We start from the raw sequence: 19,586 nt of genomic DNA, 5'->3' as shown, positions 1-19,586 counted from the left end.
GCTGAATGGCATTTCTAAATCTTGATTTACTCATCTGAAAAGGAGAGATAATAATCATTCTTGTTTGAGCATTTAATATAACGATGTATATAACATTGTTTGCACAGCGCCTGACATCTTGTAAGTTCTTTTAAAATGTGACCGTGACTTTTACCATTATTAGGTCATCCTCTGTTCAGATAAGTTTTTTTAAATTAATTAACAGTGCCGTTGAAATCTAATCACAACCACCTAGGCCATACTTCACAAGAGCGCTGTAAGAAATCAAGGTACTTCTAATTCTTGCTAATCACCAATAAGATAAACTTTAATATTCTTAAAACAATTAAGAAACATACTATTTTATTCCAAAATTTCTAAATATATTATAACATAATTATCATCAGTAATAAGGAATATATTTTTAAAGAAAACTTGTCAATTACCTTTAAGACAGCTGTCAAATTTTCCTCCCTATGTAATATATTCCAAAGGGGTTTTTAAAATGACGTTTATTTCCTCTCCAGTTTTCCTCATTCCTTCAGCAAACACTGATTATTTTCCCTAGTGTCCTGAATGGAGATTGAAATCAATGTGGATTTAGGGTTTATGATTTGATTAGTGTACCTGAATCATTAATGATATGAGCTCAACTCTTAAAATAGTTTGAATAAAGAGCTCCTGTCACAAATCACACAAAGGGAGACCAACAATGCCAGCCCTCATTTCTACACATTAATATTAACTACAAACTCATGCCCAGGGCCTTATTTCAGTAGGAAAATCAAGTGAATTCTAAAATACATGAGGATGGTTATATTTTTATTTTTATTCATTTATAATTTATGCTTCCCATACTTCCAAAATACATTTGAAATTGCCTTTAATAGACTCAAGAAAGAAAAAAAGATAAAAGCAAAATAAAAGACCAGAAGGAAGCAAAAGGGTTAGAAATAATTCTACCCAAAATCTGGGGTTGGAAGGCAATGAGCATTGTCTTTAGCTCCGAGCTTCCTAGTAGCCAAAAGAAAAAGTGAAATAATGGATCACGTCTTCTCACTAATTAAAGGAAATGTAATCATTCTTCACATGACAGAAACTTTCCTTGTACTAAGTTTTTGAAGGCATTCAATTTCACAAGACCTTATACAAGACACAGTGTGTGACATAAAATGAAGTTTTCATCAACAATTTATATGACAGATGAAAACATATTCTTCACATGGTTCATTTCTCTGTGATTTCTTAATAAAAACAAAGGAAATATAATTAAATATTACCCCAGAGAATGCTTTTAACAATTACATAAACAAATGTCATTTGAATCTCCATATGTAGTAGACACTGTGGACCCATCTCACTTGACCTTTCTGTAGCAGTCAGTGTTCACTTCCATATTTCCTCTGTAGCTTCCTAGAGACAACGTCCTCCAGGGTACTTACTTCTCCAGACACTTCTCTCCTGGTGGCCCTCAAAGCTCTATTCCTGACTTTTCCTTACTGTACGTTTTTCTGGAGCAATTTAGCTGATAGCCATGGCTTTACCTGCCAACTACATGCCAGTGACTTACACATCTTTATGACAATCCCATAACCCTCTCCTTGTGTCTAGTCCCTCAGATCAACTCCCATGTATTTGAAAAACATCAACCAACCCATCTGGTTTCTAACAAAACCTGCTTCCTCTTGTCTTCCCTGTCTTGGAAATTTACATCATTACCAAACCTCAGCCAAAGCAAAACTGATCAGCCCTTCTCAATTCTGTCTCTATACTAGTTTTTCGTGTCTACGTATGCATCCTCTTCCTCACAATTACTGCCTTACTTCAAGCCTTGATTGTCTTTCACTTTTTTGTTTGCAGGCATGCCTGTCTTGCTCAGCAGTGAGTTCTTTGAAAATGAATCTGCTTCATCTTGAACCCCAGCACCAATCACAGACAGATCCTGTAATGCTGTTGGTAATTAGGTGTATCATATAAGAAGGGAGTGAAATGTGGTCAGTTATGTTATTTACATCATATGCATACAAATCAAAGAGGCTCAAGTAACATCATTATTTTATGAACCACTAAAGAAGGAAAGAATCTTACTGATTATTGTAAGATGGATGTGGGACACATTCTAGTTTCAGAGGTGAAAATGTGAACAAAAATAATTGTATTCAACAATTGATAAAAAAAAAAGATACATATTATCTCAGTTAAATTATGCCACTTTTCAGTGATACCGAAAGAAATGGACTTGTGCTCCCACCCAAATCTCATCTTGAATTCCCATGTTGTGGGAGGGACCCAGTGGGAAGTAATTGAACTATGGGGCAGGTCTTTCCCATGCTGCTCTCGTGATAGTAAAGAAGTCTCAGGAGACCTGACAGCTTTATAAGGCAGAGTCTCCCTGCACAAACTCTCTCTGCTTTTGCATGCTGCCATCCTTGTAAGATGCAAATTGCCCCTCCTTGCCTTCTGCCATGATGGTGAGGCCTCCTCAACCATGAGAAGATCCATTAAGCCTCTTTCTTTTGTAAATTGACCAGTCTAGGGTAAGTCTTTATCAGCAGCATGAAAATGGATTAATACCCTGACTGATATAGTTTGGATATTTGCCCCCACCAAAATTTCATGTTGAATTGTAATCCCCAATGTTGGAGGTGGGGCCTGATGGGAGGTATTTGTGTCATGAGGCAGATCCATCAGGAATGGCTCAGGCCATCCCTTGGATGAGAAGTGAACTCTTGCTCTGAGTTCACACAAGATATTGTCATTTAAAGTCTGTTTCACTACCCTTCCCGACTCTCTTTCTCTCTTGCTCCCACCATGTGTCTGCCCTGCCATGACTGTAAGCTCCTGAGACTTCCTCAGAAGCCCAGTCTGTAGCCCTATTTAGCTCAGTTTGGGTCACAATAGTGTCATATACTTTGTGCTGTCAATTAAAGCAAGATTCACGTACTCCAAGAGCTGTTTCTTCTTTCATCTTCCCTGGTTCCATCATGATTATCACCACACTCAGAGAGAGCCCAAATCACCCAAAGATTCTGATTCAATTTCGGTGCCTTCCTGAGCTCCACTCCTATTTTTAAAATCTTAACAATGGGAATTAGAAGAAAGGATCTTTCTTAGACTCAGAGAAGATCATTATTAACCTTTTGCCCTTCCCCATTTTATGGACTGTGCTTTTAGGCCACACAGACACAGAGAAATTCAGTGTGTCATTGATCCTTCCAAAGCTTGGGTCCCTTATACCCAGATGCCCAGAGAGATGGGTGAATGTGAGTTGTTTCTAGAGGTACAGCAGGAAAAGCAACCTTATTGAAGAGAGAGTTGAGGATTTACCATTCATTCATTTAGTCATTCAAGACCTATTTCTATTTATTTGTAATGTTAAGTTTATTTCATAATTATTCTAAGAACCTCAAACTGCAAGTCATACCTGTGATTTTCGGAAGCATCATGATGGGAAGTCCTCTCTCATGGTTGCTGATTTAAAAGTCCAGAAGATAAAATTCTTACATGATTTTAATGAATCCTTCCCACCCTACTTATCACCAGGGTCAAGCAGGAAAAAAGTCTTTCCTTGTTACTGCAAATTCACTTCCCTACGCCCCAGCTGGGAAGGGATTCAGGGGGCATGGTGGGAACGGCTGAGATGCCAGCTACAAGGGATCTAGCCTGGCAGCCCCCCATTCCAGGGACGGCCACACAGGCCTGGGGGTGGCTGTCAAGGCCCCTACCTTCTCTCCTGCTTTGGAGGGAAGGAGGTCAGGCTGGTCTTACGACTTTTCCTTTAAAATCATAGCTTCATCAGTTATTTTTTTCTCTGATTTTATCTACATAATGATACTGAGGGAAAGAAGAAAGATGAAGAATAGAGTGAGCCTAGACTTGTTCCAGCTATGTCTAGCCATTTCCCTGTTCCTTTTGTAAAAATTCATTCTTTGCTTTTGGTGACTGTGGACCCTTCCACATATGTGCTGTTCTACTTGACAACTCCTTATAATAATACGTGTTTCCTCTCAAGATTCATGAATTCATCCGCTTCCAGTTCTGATGTTGATAGGTGATGATGTTGATAATGATGATAGCAGGTCACTTTTTAGAGACCATTACATGTGTTAAAGGCTTTGGGCTAGGAACTTTATTCATTTGCAATAGCAATCCCATGAAGTGAAACTATTAAGTTATTTTGGGACTAGGAAGATTGAGGTTTGCAAAGATCAGTGAATTGCCTAGAGTTGTCTACCTAAAAAAAAAAATGGCAGAGCTGGGATATGAAGTAAATTTTGCTCACAGAAGAACTCAAACTTATAACTACCAAACTATAGTGTACTTTGACAGCTTTGAAATTTACCATCAAAAGAAATTGGATTTGGGCCAAGCTCTGAGATTTCCTAGCTACATGATCTTAGGTGACTAGCAGAACTTCTAAGACTTAGTGCTTTTATTTGTAAAAATTAGAGTAATACGTTTTTCCTCTCAAGGTTTTTTCTAAGAATTTGTAAGCATAGTGAAAGAATGTGGCCTTAAGGTGATCAACATTAGTTTCTTTCCTGTTGACTATTGCTGGTGCTACTTCCATTAAATCACTGCCCTAATCTTTTAAAATTAAGATTTCTAAAGTAATGAACTCCTTATTTTAAAAATAGTTTGGGGTTTACAAAAAGAAAAATGAGCAGCTGGTACAGAGTTTTCATATACTCTCCTACCTCATACGCACTTTTCCTAACTATTAACATCTTGCATCAATATGGTGCCCATGTTACAATTAAAGAACCAATATTGTCACATTATTATCAACTAAAGTACATACATTAAGGTTCACTCTGTGTTATGCTGTTCTATGGGACAAATGCATAATGTCAGCTATCCACCATTGTAATATACAGAATAGTTTTCCCACTCTATAAATCTCCAGTGCTCCTCCTGTCTTCCTCCCAACACCCCTAAACTCCTGCCACCTGCAAATCTGTTCACTGTATCTATACTTTTGTCTTTTGCAGAATGTCATATCATTGGAGTCATGTGGTATGTAGGCTTTCAGATTGACTTATTTCACTTAACAGTATACATTTATATTTTCTTCATGTCATTTTGTGGCTTGATAACTCATTTTTTAGCACTAATACTCCACAGTATGAGTATAACACAGTTTGTTTTTCTGTTTGACTACTGAAGGACGTCTTGCTTGCTTCTGGCTTGGGCAGTTATGAATAAAGCGATTCTAAACATTCACGTGAAAATTTTTGTGTGGGTATAAGTTTTCAGATGAAATGGATAAACACTTAAGGGAATGGTTGCATCATTCTATGGTAAAACTACATGTAGTTTTTTAAGAAACTGTCAAATTGTCTTTCAGTGTGGCTGTGTCATTTTATATTTCCTACAATGATTGGGATTTTCTACTGTTTCACGTCCTCATCAGCATTTGGTATTGTAAATTGCATGGGTTTTAACAATTCTAATGCATATGTATTGGTATCTCATTGTTTTAATTTGCAATTTTTTATGACACATGATACTGAACATCTTTTTATATACATATTTGCCATTTGTATATGCTCTTTGGTGAGGGGTCAAGAGTTTTCTGTCCATGTTTTAATTGGGTTATTTGCTTTCTTAGCATTGAGTTTTGAGTGTTTTGTTGTTTTAGATACAATCCTTTATTAAACAAGTGTTTCACAAATATTTTTCCCACTATGTGGCTTATCTTTTCATTCTATTCACAGTGTCCTTTGAAGAGCAGAAGTTTTTAACTATATAAAGTTCACCTTATCATTATTTTCTTTCATGGATCACTCCTCTGGTTCTGTACCTAGAAACTCATCATCCAACGAGTGGTCACCTCAATATAATTCTCTGTTATCTTCTAGAAGTTTTATAATTTCATGTTTTATCTTTAGGTCTCTGATCTCTTTTAAATTAATTTTTATGAGAGGTATTAAGTCTATGTCTAGAATCATTTTTTTACATGTAGGTGTCCAATCGTTCCTTCATCATTTGTTAAAAAGTCCATCTATCTGTATTATTTAAAGACCTTTGCTTATTTTTATTTGTTTTAGTGCATATCGAGCCTATCTTGATCATGTTTCCTTTAACAAATTTGCACATACTGAGAGACAGCAAATTTTAATCTATAACAGCGTGTGTTCCACTTCGTATGTAAGCCATTGGTAATGTTTTCTTGTTCTGTGACCTTTGGGGTCTACTTTAAAATGCAGCTAAAAAAAAAAATGAGTGAGAAATTGAAAATGATCTCCAAGGAAAGTCCATGCCTCAAGGTCTTTTAAGAAAATTGTCTAAGATAATTGCTTTTCAATCACTGTCTTCAAGTGTATTCTTTTTAGCTCAAGAAAACAATGAGCTACCTTGAACTTACTCTCTACTCTTCCTATTGACACTTCCCTCGACATCATTCTGACTAGGTAGTAGAATTCAGTCTTGCCTAGTGTATGTTTCAGGCTATTTCTGAACTTTTCTTTCAGATTTCCACCTTGATTTGTTTTTTCTTCCCATCAAACATAATTTCACAAAGTGCACCAAAAGTTTTTTGTATCTTCTTATAATGTGTCAGTGAGAAGAGTTACTGAAATATTGCACCTACTGAAAAGAACAATGTTTTCATTGTTTACACAGTAATACTCTCTCCCCTAGAATATTCAGTTGCCTGGAGAACATCAGGATAAATTGACCAGATAGACTTAGTTAGTTATAGTACTAACTCCTTCTAAATCTGCTACTTTTGAGATTGCCTTTTAGGGAAGGTAATACAATTGCAACAAATAGGATACATTCAGTTATATATAATAAAAACCATAAAACAGTGGTTAACCAACAAAGGGGTTTATTTTCTCAAATAACAAGAGGCCTAAACTTGGCAACTGAGATCTGGTGCAGATGTTCAAACAACCATTCTTCCTCAGTCTTCCTACTTTACCGTTCTTGGTATGTGATCACAAATGGGAAATGCGTGTATGGTCATTGCAGTTGGATTGCAGGAAGGAAAATAGAAGTGGTGTTTTTATCATGATAAAAAAAAATCTTCCCAGAAATTCCAGTAGACTCAGTAGACTTCCACTTATATTTCATTAGACACAATGATGTCACAGAGCCACCTTTAACTACAAGCTATGCTGGAGAATAAAATGTTATATTTCCAGCTGTGTGGATTGCTACCCCATGATAGTTCTTTGAATAATGAAGAAGGAACGAAGATATAAGGTCTGCTACTTAAGAGTGTCTGTGATGTGAACTGTGTCTGCTCAACTATGTTGAAATTTGATGGCATAAAAGTTGAGCAATCAAGCTCTAAAAATTGACTGAAACTACAATTTGATTTTAGTAATAATTTATATAAGGTATACAGATTCATAATCATTCATCTATTTATTTATTTTAGAGACAGGGTCTTGCTTTGTCCACGTTGTTGTGCAGTGGTGAAATCATAGCTCACTGCAGGCTTGAACTCCTAGCCTCAAAAGATCTTCCTGCGTCAGCCTCACAAAGTGCTGGGATTACAGGTGTGAGCTACCGTGCCTGGTCATAATGACTTTAGTGGTGAGATGGATGACTAAATTTGATTTTCCCACAGTTGTATGTTTATAATCATACTATGTAGTAAAACGCTTTCTAAATATTTTTTAAAATGTATCCCCCTTCTCTATTTCTTCCGTCACTGTCCTAAGGTAGGCTTGGCTTATTACTATTACTTTTTAATTGGTTCCCACCTTGCCAACGCCAACCCATTTCAGCTCATTCTCCAAATATCTGTCAGAGAGTTTGAAAACACAAATCTGACTATGCCAAGGTTGTGCCAAACACCTTTCTAAATCTCCTCCTTTATTAATCAAGCCCAAGCGTGTTCACTGGAGAACGGCACTCTAACTTAGCCTCTTCCTGTCACCCCAGCTTGGATTCTTACCTGCTCCTCCTTTGTATCTGACATTAACAAAATAATAGTAGGCCTAATTCATGGTATGTTTACTGATATTAAGTATAGCGCTTATCCCAAGGCCTGGCACACATTCCAACAATAAGCCATATTTCTCCAGCCTCTTCTCCTCTGATGTTCCTGTCCCTACCGTCCCCTTTTGTATTATTTTCCCTTCATCAGGCTAACTCCTAAACAACGGAGGAAATGGTCATCTCACTTCAGACAGCATTTCTTCAAAAACGTCTGGCTTTCTTTGGTCCTCTTATAAGACTGCATGACTAAATCTATTACAGAAGCCAGCTTCTCCTTCTGAAATTCTCTGCTTGGATTTTAGTGTGTCAGGCTGGCCAGCTGCCTGTGTTTCCGTGAACTGTATTGCCAGTGCTACCAGAGTGACTGCCTTACAGCAGGTGCCCAATAAATGTTTGACAAGAGTAATTATATGACATATACATGCTCTTTAATTACAGAAAAAGCAATTTCAATATTATCAAAACTATTTTCTTCCCTAATCATTTAAATTCACATAAAAATTAACTTAACCAATGAAGCAAATTTTATCTCTTGTAACATACTGAAGAAATTGCAGAGCAAGAAAACCAATCATTTAAAACCTCTTAGAAAAAACGTACAACATATAATTTTGGGAGAAATGACATTGGGAAGTAAATTTAAAAAAAACAAAAACTCCAGACTGGAATGAAATGAAATTTTTTTGTTTGTCTTAAGTTTGCTTTCATGGTTATAGAACTTAATTAATGTCTCCTTAGATGGTTCTTATTCCAGTACTGGCAGGAACTAATGAAATTTTCCAGACTTGTATCTTGTTTTTATTACACTCTGATATGATCTTTATTATGCTTTTACAAAATCTGTGTTAATGTATTGTATTCACAAGAGTGGGCTGAGGATGCCACAGTTCTCTTTAAATCTGAAAACCGGGAGACTCTCCAGCCTCTGCTCTTCAGCAGAAAAAGGGAACTGAATCCAAAGGTGTTAAGCCACTGACTCAAGGTCACATAACAGCCATGGTAGAGCTGAGACTAGAACTCGGACATCAGGTACAAAGTATATTTTTCTGATAGGAATTTAGAAATGCATTCCAAATTCCACTGTGGCAGTTTCATTCTGCGTCTGTTTACCTAAATTGGAACTGAATTTCCCACAATCTCCTTTCCTGTGCATTTTCTTGTTAGAGCTGGTCAAAAAGAGCAGTATGTGTGAGATTTGGATGTCAGAAGCAAAGCGGTCACTGTTACACTTTGAAAGTCACTGCAATCACTTGTGTGGACGGCAGCTGCAAAGGGGTCAGCAGATTCCAGCTTTTCCTCATTCTCTTTCACTCCCGCTCTATTTCTCCTTCCCATCTGCTAGTTTTGCTGACCAACTGTGACCCCAGACACACAAACAAAACAGTTTTCCAGAGATCTCTTCAGGACTGCTTCCTGTCCTACTCCAGCAACTGGCTGTTTCTGGGTTTAGAAGGCCTGTTAGTACTTTGGGAGGCCAAGGCAGCATATCCTGAGGTCGGGGGTTAAAGACCAGCCTGGCCAACATAGTGAAACCCATCTCTAATAAAAAGTACAAAAATGAGCCAGGCATGGTGGCAGGCGCCTGTAGTTCCAGCTACTCAGGATACTAAGGCAGGAGAATCGCTTGACCCTGGGAGGCTGAGATTACAGTGAGCAGAGATCTCACCACTGCACTCTAGCCTGAGTGACAGAGCAAGACTCTGTCTCAAAAAACAAACAAACAAAGGCCTGTTATTACTTGACTTTTCTATGATCCTCTAATTAATTCCTTCTTTCAGATCTCATTCTTCAGTGACTCCTACAATTGTGGAAACTAGTATTTCTACAATAAATTCCTTGTTCTGCAATGCTGATAGCAGCTCAGCTTACCTGACTGAACTGACTGACACACCCAATTAACACATTAATCATCACATCTTACACATCATTTTTTAAAGAAAAAAGTTTGCTAAGCTGACAGTTAGAAGATATTGATTACAATGAAAAACAGCTGTTACAGCAAACATTATCATATAGACATGCACATAAAGATACAGCCTTCATTCTCAAAATATGTTTGCACAATAAGAACCTAACATATGTGATTTGTTTCCAAAGAGTATTGATAAGTAAAACACACAAAGACCAAACTTGTGATTACAGAAACACATTGATATATTAAAAGATCTAAGAAGCTCTTTAACCTGGTATTTTCCAAACTTATTCTTGCTCAGAAACGGTTTTCTTATCTTTTTTCTTTCTTTCAGTTTTGAAAGATGGCATATATCTATTAATATTGGACAAACCAGTGACACGCAGTTCATAGTTAGAAAAAATAGCCTGTTAATATTGAGATTTTTTACTATAATTTAGGAAGGATCCTAGGTCTGTCCATTGGCATGAATATTACAAAGGAATTCCACTAGATTTTAGTTGTAAAAATACCAATGATGAGAAAAGCCTTGAAGGAACTGCCTAGTTCGTACCCACTTAAAGGTGTTTTTGACTAACTCAGAGAATGATGACTTACTGGCTGGCTAAATTAATAAATGAATGGCTAAGGGTCGGGCGCGGTGGCTCAAGGCTGTAATCCCAACACTTTGGGAGGCCGAGGCGGGTGGATCACGAGGTCAAGAGATCGAGACCATCCTGGTCAACATGGTGAAACCCCATCTCTACTAAAAATACAAAAAATTAGCTGGGCATGGTGGCGCGTGCCTGTAATCCCAGCTACTCAGGAGGCTGAGGCAGGAGAATTGCCTGAACCCAGGAGGCGGAATTTGCGGTGAGCCGAGGTCGCGCCATTGCACTCCAGCCTGGGTAACGAGAGCGAAACTCCGTTTCAAAAAAAAAAAAAAAGAATGGCTAAAAAGCGTCTCAGTCTTGCCAACAGTGCAGAGTGGGATTACCGCAACTGAAAATGAGACTGGCTCTCGTACTCCTTTTTATTGTGCACTGCCAATCCACACTCAGCCAGGCTGTTTCTGAAAAACGTTGGTGCGAATACAGACTTCACTATTTCATCCACGCCGTCAGTACATACAATCTAGGTATAAATCATCAAAAGTAAATACCAGTGAGAATTTTAATCCTTTATAATAAATCAGGGAAATGGGGAGCCTAGTGCTGATGGGGAAGTTTTAGTGTAGGTCAAACCAGCAGTTTGCTGAGGAGGGAGCACTTTAAGAAGCAGGAAGAATTGTGTTAAAGATGCTGCATTCCACTGTAGGGTAAAAAATTTTGGCATAGGTTTCTATCTCTTCTGGTTATTAACTGGTCCTGTTGCTTTCCTTCAACAAGCCACATCAAATAAGAGTAAGTTTTTCTGCGATGAGTTCGTGTCCTTTGTAGGGACATGGATGAACCTGGAAACCATCATTCTCAGCAAACTGACACAAGAGCAGAAAATCAAACACCGCATGTTCTCACTCACAAGTGGGTGTTGACCAATGAGGACACATGGACACAGGGAGGGGAGCCTCACACACTGGGGTCTGTTGGAGGGAAATAGGGGAGGGACAGTGGAGGCTGGGGAGTTGGGGGGAGAATGGCATGGGGAGAAATGCCAGATAGAGATGAAGGGAAGGAAGGCAGCAAATCACACTGCCATGTGGGTACCTATGCAACAATCTTACATGTTCTTCACATGTACCCCAAAACCTAAAATGCATTAAAAAAAAAAGAGTAAGTTTTTCTGAATGCCTATGGTGCCAAGGAGCTAAGCTGGATGCCAAGTAGGATAGAAAACAATCATAAAAACCTTCTGTCCTCAAATAACTTCTACTTCATATGGTAGATGAGATACATATATAAATAATTTTAATACAAGGTTGAACCTTTTCAGTGTCACATGCGAAGTTTAAGTTCTGCTGAAGTTAGGAAGAAAGAGAATTTCATTTTAGATGAAGAGGTCAGGGAAAGGTTCTCAGAGTAGGTGGTATTTAAGTCAATCCTTGAAGAAAAGGTAAGACTGCAGGATCTAAACAATAACTTAACCAAACTAAGTGTTAGCAAACACCAGGAGTTCGGTCTAGATCCCATGACTCCCCCTCACAGAAAGCCAATCATTGAGACACCGGATATTGGTAGTGAAGAAGGGTTTATTATGTTATGGGTAATGTGAGCCAGAGACAAGTGAGCCAAACCTCAAATCCTTCCCCCTCTCCTGACTAAATTCAGGGGTTTATGTATTAGGTTGGTGCACATTGATTGCAGTTTCAGACTGTGAATTTTAAATCATTATAAATAGGCTCAAACACATCTTTATTAATCAAAATAGAAACCATTACAATCAACACCTTTTTGCCAATGAGAAATAAGTTTATTTCTGTAGCATAAAAATCTGTGCTTCGTGATGTTGTTGCAGGACCTTCTCGTTAGTTCAGCTAAAAGTCAAATTCCTGTCACACGGCCATGAAATATTGGGCTCACAGACACTTTGAAGGGAGAGAAAAAATGGAATATATTGGCCAAAAAGGAGTAAAAAGGAAAACAGGGATTCTCAGGAAAGCAAGAGCCCTGCTAGCTAGTAGGGGGTAAGGGAGGGGAGTTGCTCAATAGGCAATAGGTAGTTGAATGAGGGGTCTAGCATCTCACTGTCACCACGTGCAGGAGGAAAAAGAATTATGGCGGAGCAAGGAAGAGAAGTTGGTTTGACAGGCAGCAGGTGTGTCTCATTGGGTGCAGTAATCTAATCCACAAAGCCTCAGCCCCCTGGTGTCATGCAGGAGGCCTGACAGTTTCCTGAGAAAAGATGTAAGTTTAAAATTGGCTGATTTCATAAGGAAGGCAAAGGATTGGAAGTAAGTTTACAATATAAAACCCTCATACCTGTGAAATGACACTGTAGACCCTGGCAATGTAGTTTAGAATAATAAGAAATGATCATGATATGGTGTGATTTTGTAAAAGGCAGTACACTGAGGTACTTGGGTTCTTGGCATCTTTGTTGAAGTTCAGTCGACTGTAGGTAGTAATGTAAATTAATATTGATATATAAATTATATGGAATTAATATGTGGAATATAAATAATATATTAATATGGAAAGCAGTATGCAGATTTCTCAAAAACTTAAAAAGAGAACTACCACATAATCCAGCAATTCCACTTCTGGTTGTATAAACAAAGAAAATGAAATTAATATGTCAAAGCATCCTCTACACACCTCTGTTAATTGCAGACTTATTCACAATAGCTAAGTTATGGCACCAATCCAATTGTCCATCAACAAATAAATAGATAAACAACAACCACAGCAAACATGGTATAAGAATGTACCATGAATTATTTGGGACATACCTATACTAAAAATTATTTGTTCTTTATCTGAAATTCAAATTTAAAACTGAGGTTACTATATGTCTGTTTGTTAAATTTGTCAACTCTACTTAAAGGGACAATAGCATGAGATATAGTAGGAAACAAGAGTGATTCAGTTGGTGATACCGTTTTTTTCTCCAAAAAAGATATGTTGATATCCAGCCCCTGGTTCCTCTGAATGTGGCCTTATTTGGAAATAGAGTGTTTGTAGAAGTAATGAAGTTAAAATTGAGTCACTAAGTTGAGATCAAATCCAATATGAGTGAGGTCCTTATAAAAAGGGGAAATATGAACATAGAGACAAACATACATCTAGGAAGATCTTGAAGATGGAAACAGAAATTGGAATTATATTCTCATAAATCAAAGAACTTCTGAGGCCACCGCTGGAAGGGGCTCATTAGTTCCCTTTCCGACAGGTTTGGGAGGGAGTTTGGCCCTGCTGGAAACTTAATTTTCGATGTCTAATCTCCAGAACTGTAAGACAAGAAATTTCTAAGCCACCTAGTTTGTGGTACTTTGTTTTGGGAGCCTTAGGAAATTAATAGAGTTAACTATACCCAAACATATTTGAAGGTAAAAGGTAGGAATTTTGTGAAGTGAGGCAAGACTATAGGAGGCCTGGAATCCACTGGAAAAGAGTCTAAACTCCCGGTTTTTTGCATATTCTAAAAATATACTTAATTCTGGTATCTACTGCAAGACCATAAAAAAGGCTAAGCCGTGGCCATATTTTATTTTCTTATAGTATTTATTTTATTTTAAAACAAAAGGACATATTGTGATGTCAATGCAAAATGTTCACCCATTTTCAGGACAGAATGTAACTACCAACCTCTTACGTTTCAAGGTTTAGCCCCGGCTTCAGTTCATGTCCCCAAATCCTCAGAAACAATCTTTCACATACTCTTCTCATCAGTACTTTGATGGAAAACTTTGAATAGTCAAATTTTGAATAGTCAAAACTTTGAATAGTCAAAACTTTGATGGTCAAATTTTTGTTGGTTTGTTTCTTTGAGACAGGGTCTCACTTTCACCCAGGCTGGAGTACCATGGTGTGAACAAGGCTCAGTTGACATCCCGGGCTCAAGGGATCCTCCTGCCTCAGCCTCCCACGTAGCTGGACTATAGGCAGTCGCTATTACACTGGCTATGAAAAGCAGTATTTAATTAGTGAAAAAAAAATGTTAAACCAGATACTCTTAAAATATTTTAGGTATAAGGCACAAGAATGCAAAATAATATATCCCTATACTCAAAGAGTTTATAATCAAATTTTGTAAACAAGACACAAAAAGGAAACATAGAGTTAATTAATCATTCATTTGAGATAATTAACCAGTTTTCCCCCCTATGGATATTCAGAAATTGTATAAAAATCAGGGAAGGCATCATGACGAGATACAGTCTTCAGTGGATCTAGAAAGGGTAGAGAGATTTAGAAAGCATGTGAAAAATCATTTCATATCATTTTGATTAAATCATATACAATTTCACTCAATATTTTAAAATTGTGCATCTGTGATTGAGAACTGCAAAAACAAAGTATGTTTAGTAATACATTATGTCATTTTGATAATTTTGAAAATATACTCTCACCTGAGGATGATGTACAAGCCAGTTCACCTGGCTCTTCAGCACTGTATTAAAAACACTCTTAGAAAAAAAAATCACTTTCAGAAAACGGTTTTTAAAGAGTAACTATGGTATCTTCCTAAGTTGGTATCTTTCCTAAGAGGACTATGAGTGCTCTAGATTTTATATATAAAATCATCTAGTTTGCAAGACATTGGAAAGGTGGCACTTCAATGAATCCCTTCCCTCCCATGCCCAAAAGCTAAAAAATAAGTAATATCCAGAGAAAAACTTGTTCTGGATCCACTGTGACTGGATGGTATTTGATCACCAAGAACTATTTCTTTGAAAAATTTACTTTCTATCTGTACCAAAGGCAGGTAGATAATTAAGGTTTATATAGTTACAGAAGATGAAAAAATAGAGAAAAGATACAAATGTAATGAATTTATTAAGCCGGGAATGATTAAATCTATGTCCTAAAGTACGGTACACTCTTTGAGAAATGGCTACAGTTGTTTTCTAATCTTCCTCAGTGCTAGGAAGAGAGTAAAACATGATTCGGTATGGCTGTGCTTCCCTACCTTTTTCCAACTGAAAAACTTGGAGAAATTCTAAATAATATCCTTCCCCAAAGGATGACACACAGGTAACATTACAACAAGAATGGGACTATAGATATGAATAAGTTTCAACGTTTCAAAACTTAGTAAATATTATACCTAAATATGTAAATATTAAGTTTAATTTCCTAGAAATGTATTGACTCAAAAACAGGCAGCAAGACTGAATAGATCTATAGATGTAGAAATTTAATTATAAGCTAATTAAATATTTACCTTGTTATAAAAAGGCTTCAGGCCCAGACAGTTTTATGGGGAAGTTCTACTAAACTTTAAAGTTTCAACTTACATAAATTTTTCTGGGGTATAGAAGACAACAGAAAAACTTCCAAATTCATACATTGAGGTTAGACTCACCTTTCTAAAACCACAAAAAGATAGTGAACGCAGAAAAAATAATAGCATAGAACTCTATAAGGAATATTTTCTAATTATATCTACCAATATATTAGAATGTGAATTTAAGTCAAATAGAGAAGGAAGTACCTATTATGGAGTATCTATTATCTCAATAGATGCTAAAAAAAAAAAAAAAAAAAAAAAAAACTGTTTAAACTTCAACAGCCTTCCCTGATGAAAAACAAAACAAAAAAAAAGGTACTAGGTAGGAATTTCTCAACTTAAGAAAGGATCTCTTTCAGAAACACTTTGGAAGAATTAATTCTTCGTGGAAAGTCAATAGAGCCAGTCAACTAAGTACAAGGCAAGATGAAGAGGCACACTACAGCCACAAAATACATCTGGGGCAAGACTACCCAGTTAAATAAAATGGAAAGAAGTGGAAAATACAAAATTGTTCAGCATTTATTAATGATCTCTCTCTATAAATAATAAAAATAATCCACTGAAAAATTGTTAGAATGTAGTTGTTTCATGAGTTGCTGGATATTAAATAAACATAAATTACTGGTTTACTCAGAAATAATAAAAATGGAATAAAGGATTTCATATACAATAGCATTAAAAAGCCACAAAATATCTAGTAATAAACTCAACAAGAAAGCCCTATAAACAGAAAATCATAAAATTTTAGTGAAAGACACAAAATTAAATCTAAATAATGAGAGGCATTCCATGTTCCTGGATGGAGAGTTTTAATATCTTTATTTTCCTCAAATTAGTCTATGAATTCAAAGCCTTCTCAATCAAAACATAATGATTTTTAACGAAACTTGACAATTCAAAGCATTACAGAGAATAGAGAATGCTTCTATATAGTCAAAAACATTTAGAAAAAGACCATAAGTTGTTCACTATCACAAAGTACATAAAGTTACACTCCATGGAATTCATGCCAGAATAAAAAAATCAGCTGACAGAAGGAGAGTGCCTAACGGATCATGTATATGTCAATGTAATTTACGGTAAAGGTGATATTTCCAGTCAAAAGCTGGCCTACTTAATACATCATCACAGGAAGATGAGATAGCCATTTACAAAAGCAAAATAAATCCACAGTCTGAGGCGGAGGGTACCAGCTGGTTGTACATTCGTTTCTTCCAGGGAATGCCATGTGACCTGTGGCTGATTGGCTGATTCTAGGGAGTGCTGCATGAGAGGTAATGCGCACCTCTTCCAGACACAGCCCAGAAAAGCTCACACACATGCTGCCCTCTCGTCTTTTCTCTCATGTTAACTGAAATAAAAAATGAGACTCCGGCGGGCCTTGCCAACCTCAAATGGCAAACGGCAGAGCCAGAGCTGCCTGGATTCCCAAAGCACTCTAAAGCCAAGCAGCCCACCTTCCACCCCCAGTCACCATTGACCTGAACTGCCCGGGGCATTTTTTGAGTGAAACACTTCTATTCTGTTGGAGGTATATATATATATGTTCAATATATATGGGTCCCATATATATATATATATATATATATATATATATATAAAATGTCCAACAGAATATATATATGTGTGGGTGTATATATATATATAATGTGTGTATATATATATATACATATGTGTGTATATATGTATATATATGTGTATATATGCATATATATGTGTGGGTGTATATATATATATATACACCCACACATATATTATTAATGTAATATAATATATACATATATGAATGTATATACATATATTATTGTACATTAATAATATACATTATATATAACACGTACACATATTATTAATGTATATACATACATTAATTATCTATGCAAATATATTAATCTAATTACCTCAGCTGTGTTCCCTAACACAATCTATTTCACATAATGAATAAAAATTAATCTCATTGTGGATTAAAGAGATAAGCCAGACACAAAAATTACAAAATAGGAAAGGAAAATGATAATTGCTTTACCTTATAAAATTAAAATCTTCTTTTAGAAAAAAAATTCACAAAGGTAAAAGACAAGTGACAGCTTGGGTGAAAATATATGTATCCTTTTCAAAAGATTGATTTCTATGAAAAAGAATGTCTATAAATTAACCTGGAAAGAAAAATCAAAACACCCAGTAGGAAAATGGGCAAAGAACCATGACAAGACACTCACGGAATAAGAAACGCAAAGCTACTCAATGGAGGAAGCAATTTAAAAAATGCCAAAGATTTTTCCCCCTTATTAAAAAATAAATAAATAAAGACTGAAGAATGAATGCAGGGAAAGATTCAGAGGAGCTGGCTTAGACATGCATGGTTAGAGTGAATGTGGTCCAGGAGGTCTGACTGCAGACATTTTGTCAGTTTTTACTCCAATCAAAAAGGCACAGCCGGGCGTGGTGGCTCATGCCTGTAATCCCAGCACTTTGGGAGGCTGAGGCGGGTAGAGTGTCTGAGGTCAGGAGTTAAAGACCAGCTCGACCAACATGGTGAAACTTTTTGTCTACTAAAAGTATAAAAATTAACTGGGCATAGTGGCAGGCACCTGTGTTCCCAGCTACTCAGGAGGCTGAGGCAGGAGACTCACTTGAACCTGAAAGTCGAGGTTGCAGTGAGCTGACATTGTACCACCACCCTCCAGCCTGGGCAACAGAGCACCAACTCAAAAAAAAAAAAAGAAGAAGAAGAAGAAAAGAAAAGAGAACAGACCAAAACATACAAGTACTGTAAGCAACAATTCTGCTTCTAGGTATCTATTATTTTTAAATACAACTTACTTCTACATTTATGAAGATATTTATAATTACAAGATATTCTCTAAAATTGCTTGTAATACCAAATCTCCTGGAGGAAATCTTAATTTGCCATCTATCCAAAGGACGGCAGACCAAATAACACGGAAAAGTTTCTGAAACATATGTATACTAAATAAAACTAATCAAAAACAATGTAGATATTTACATTGTTAATTTGTATTTTATATCACTTGTATTTGTATTTTATGTTTATATCCTTAAACATATACTGCTTATTTATATACATACGCATGTGTATGTATAGCATACACACACACACACACACACACACACACACACACACACATACATATGAATATGGAGAAAGGAGACTCCAATGAACATGCACTGTCCACAGAGTCTACTTGGGAAAATAAGTCAGAGCTGGACTAGTGGCACTGGGGGCCTTTTATGCCTTGTCTTACGCACATCTTCATTGTTTACATCTTAAATGACATATTTAGGTGTTATAACAGCAAAAATCACAATTACCTGTGAACCAACGTGATATTTATGGAAATTTTTTGTTAAATTCAGAAAAATGAAGACTCTCGTTGATCATTGTTTCTCCCAGTGTGTTCCACAAAACACTGGTCCTCTGAGATACTTCATGCAAAATGGGTTCTAAGATCAAAACATTTTTTCATTCATATTGTCCTGTTCCTCTAAAGGGAATGTGTCTCCCAATCAATATCGAAAGGAATTTTTCAGCTGCCAAGTGAGAGCAGGTTGTGAAGTAACAGCCATTGACTGGGCAAAGGTAACCAAACATTTCTGAACTTAACCTAGACATTTCCAAGCTAGGAAGAATGGGTGTGCCTGATTTCATGAGTTCTGAAGGGTATCTGTAAGCTTAGATATCAAAGGTTTCTAGCTGCCTTTGAAGAGAAGCTATTTAACTTCCAGCAATATGTAATTAAATTAAAGAGGAAAATGAAACTCAACGTGTACCTAAATATCAAATGTAGAGCAAAATCCAAGAATTCCTCAATCTGAATCTAATTGCCAGTTCTATGGGGGGCTCTAGCAC

This window comes from Saimiri boliviensis, chromosome 9 (assembly GCF_048565385.1).
Source record: "Saimiri boliviensis isolate mSaiBol1 chromosome 9, mSaiBol1.pri, whole genome shotgun sequence".
In the NCBI taxonomy this organism is placed as follows: Eukaryota; Metazoa; Chordata; class Mammalia; order Primates; family Cebidae; genus Saimiri; species Saimiri boliviensis.
Note: the sequence above shows the minus strand (reverse complement) of the source record.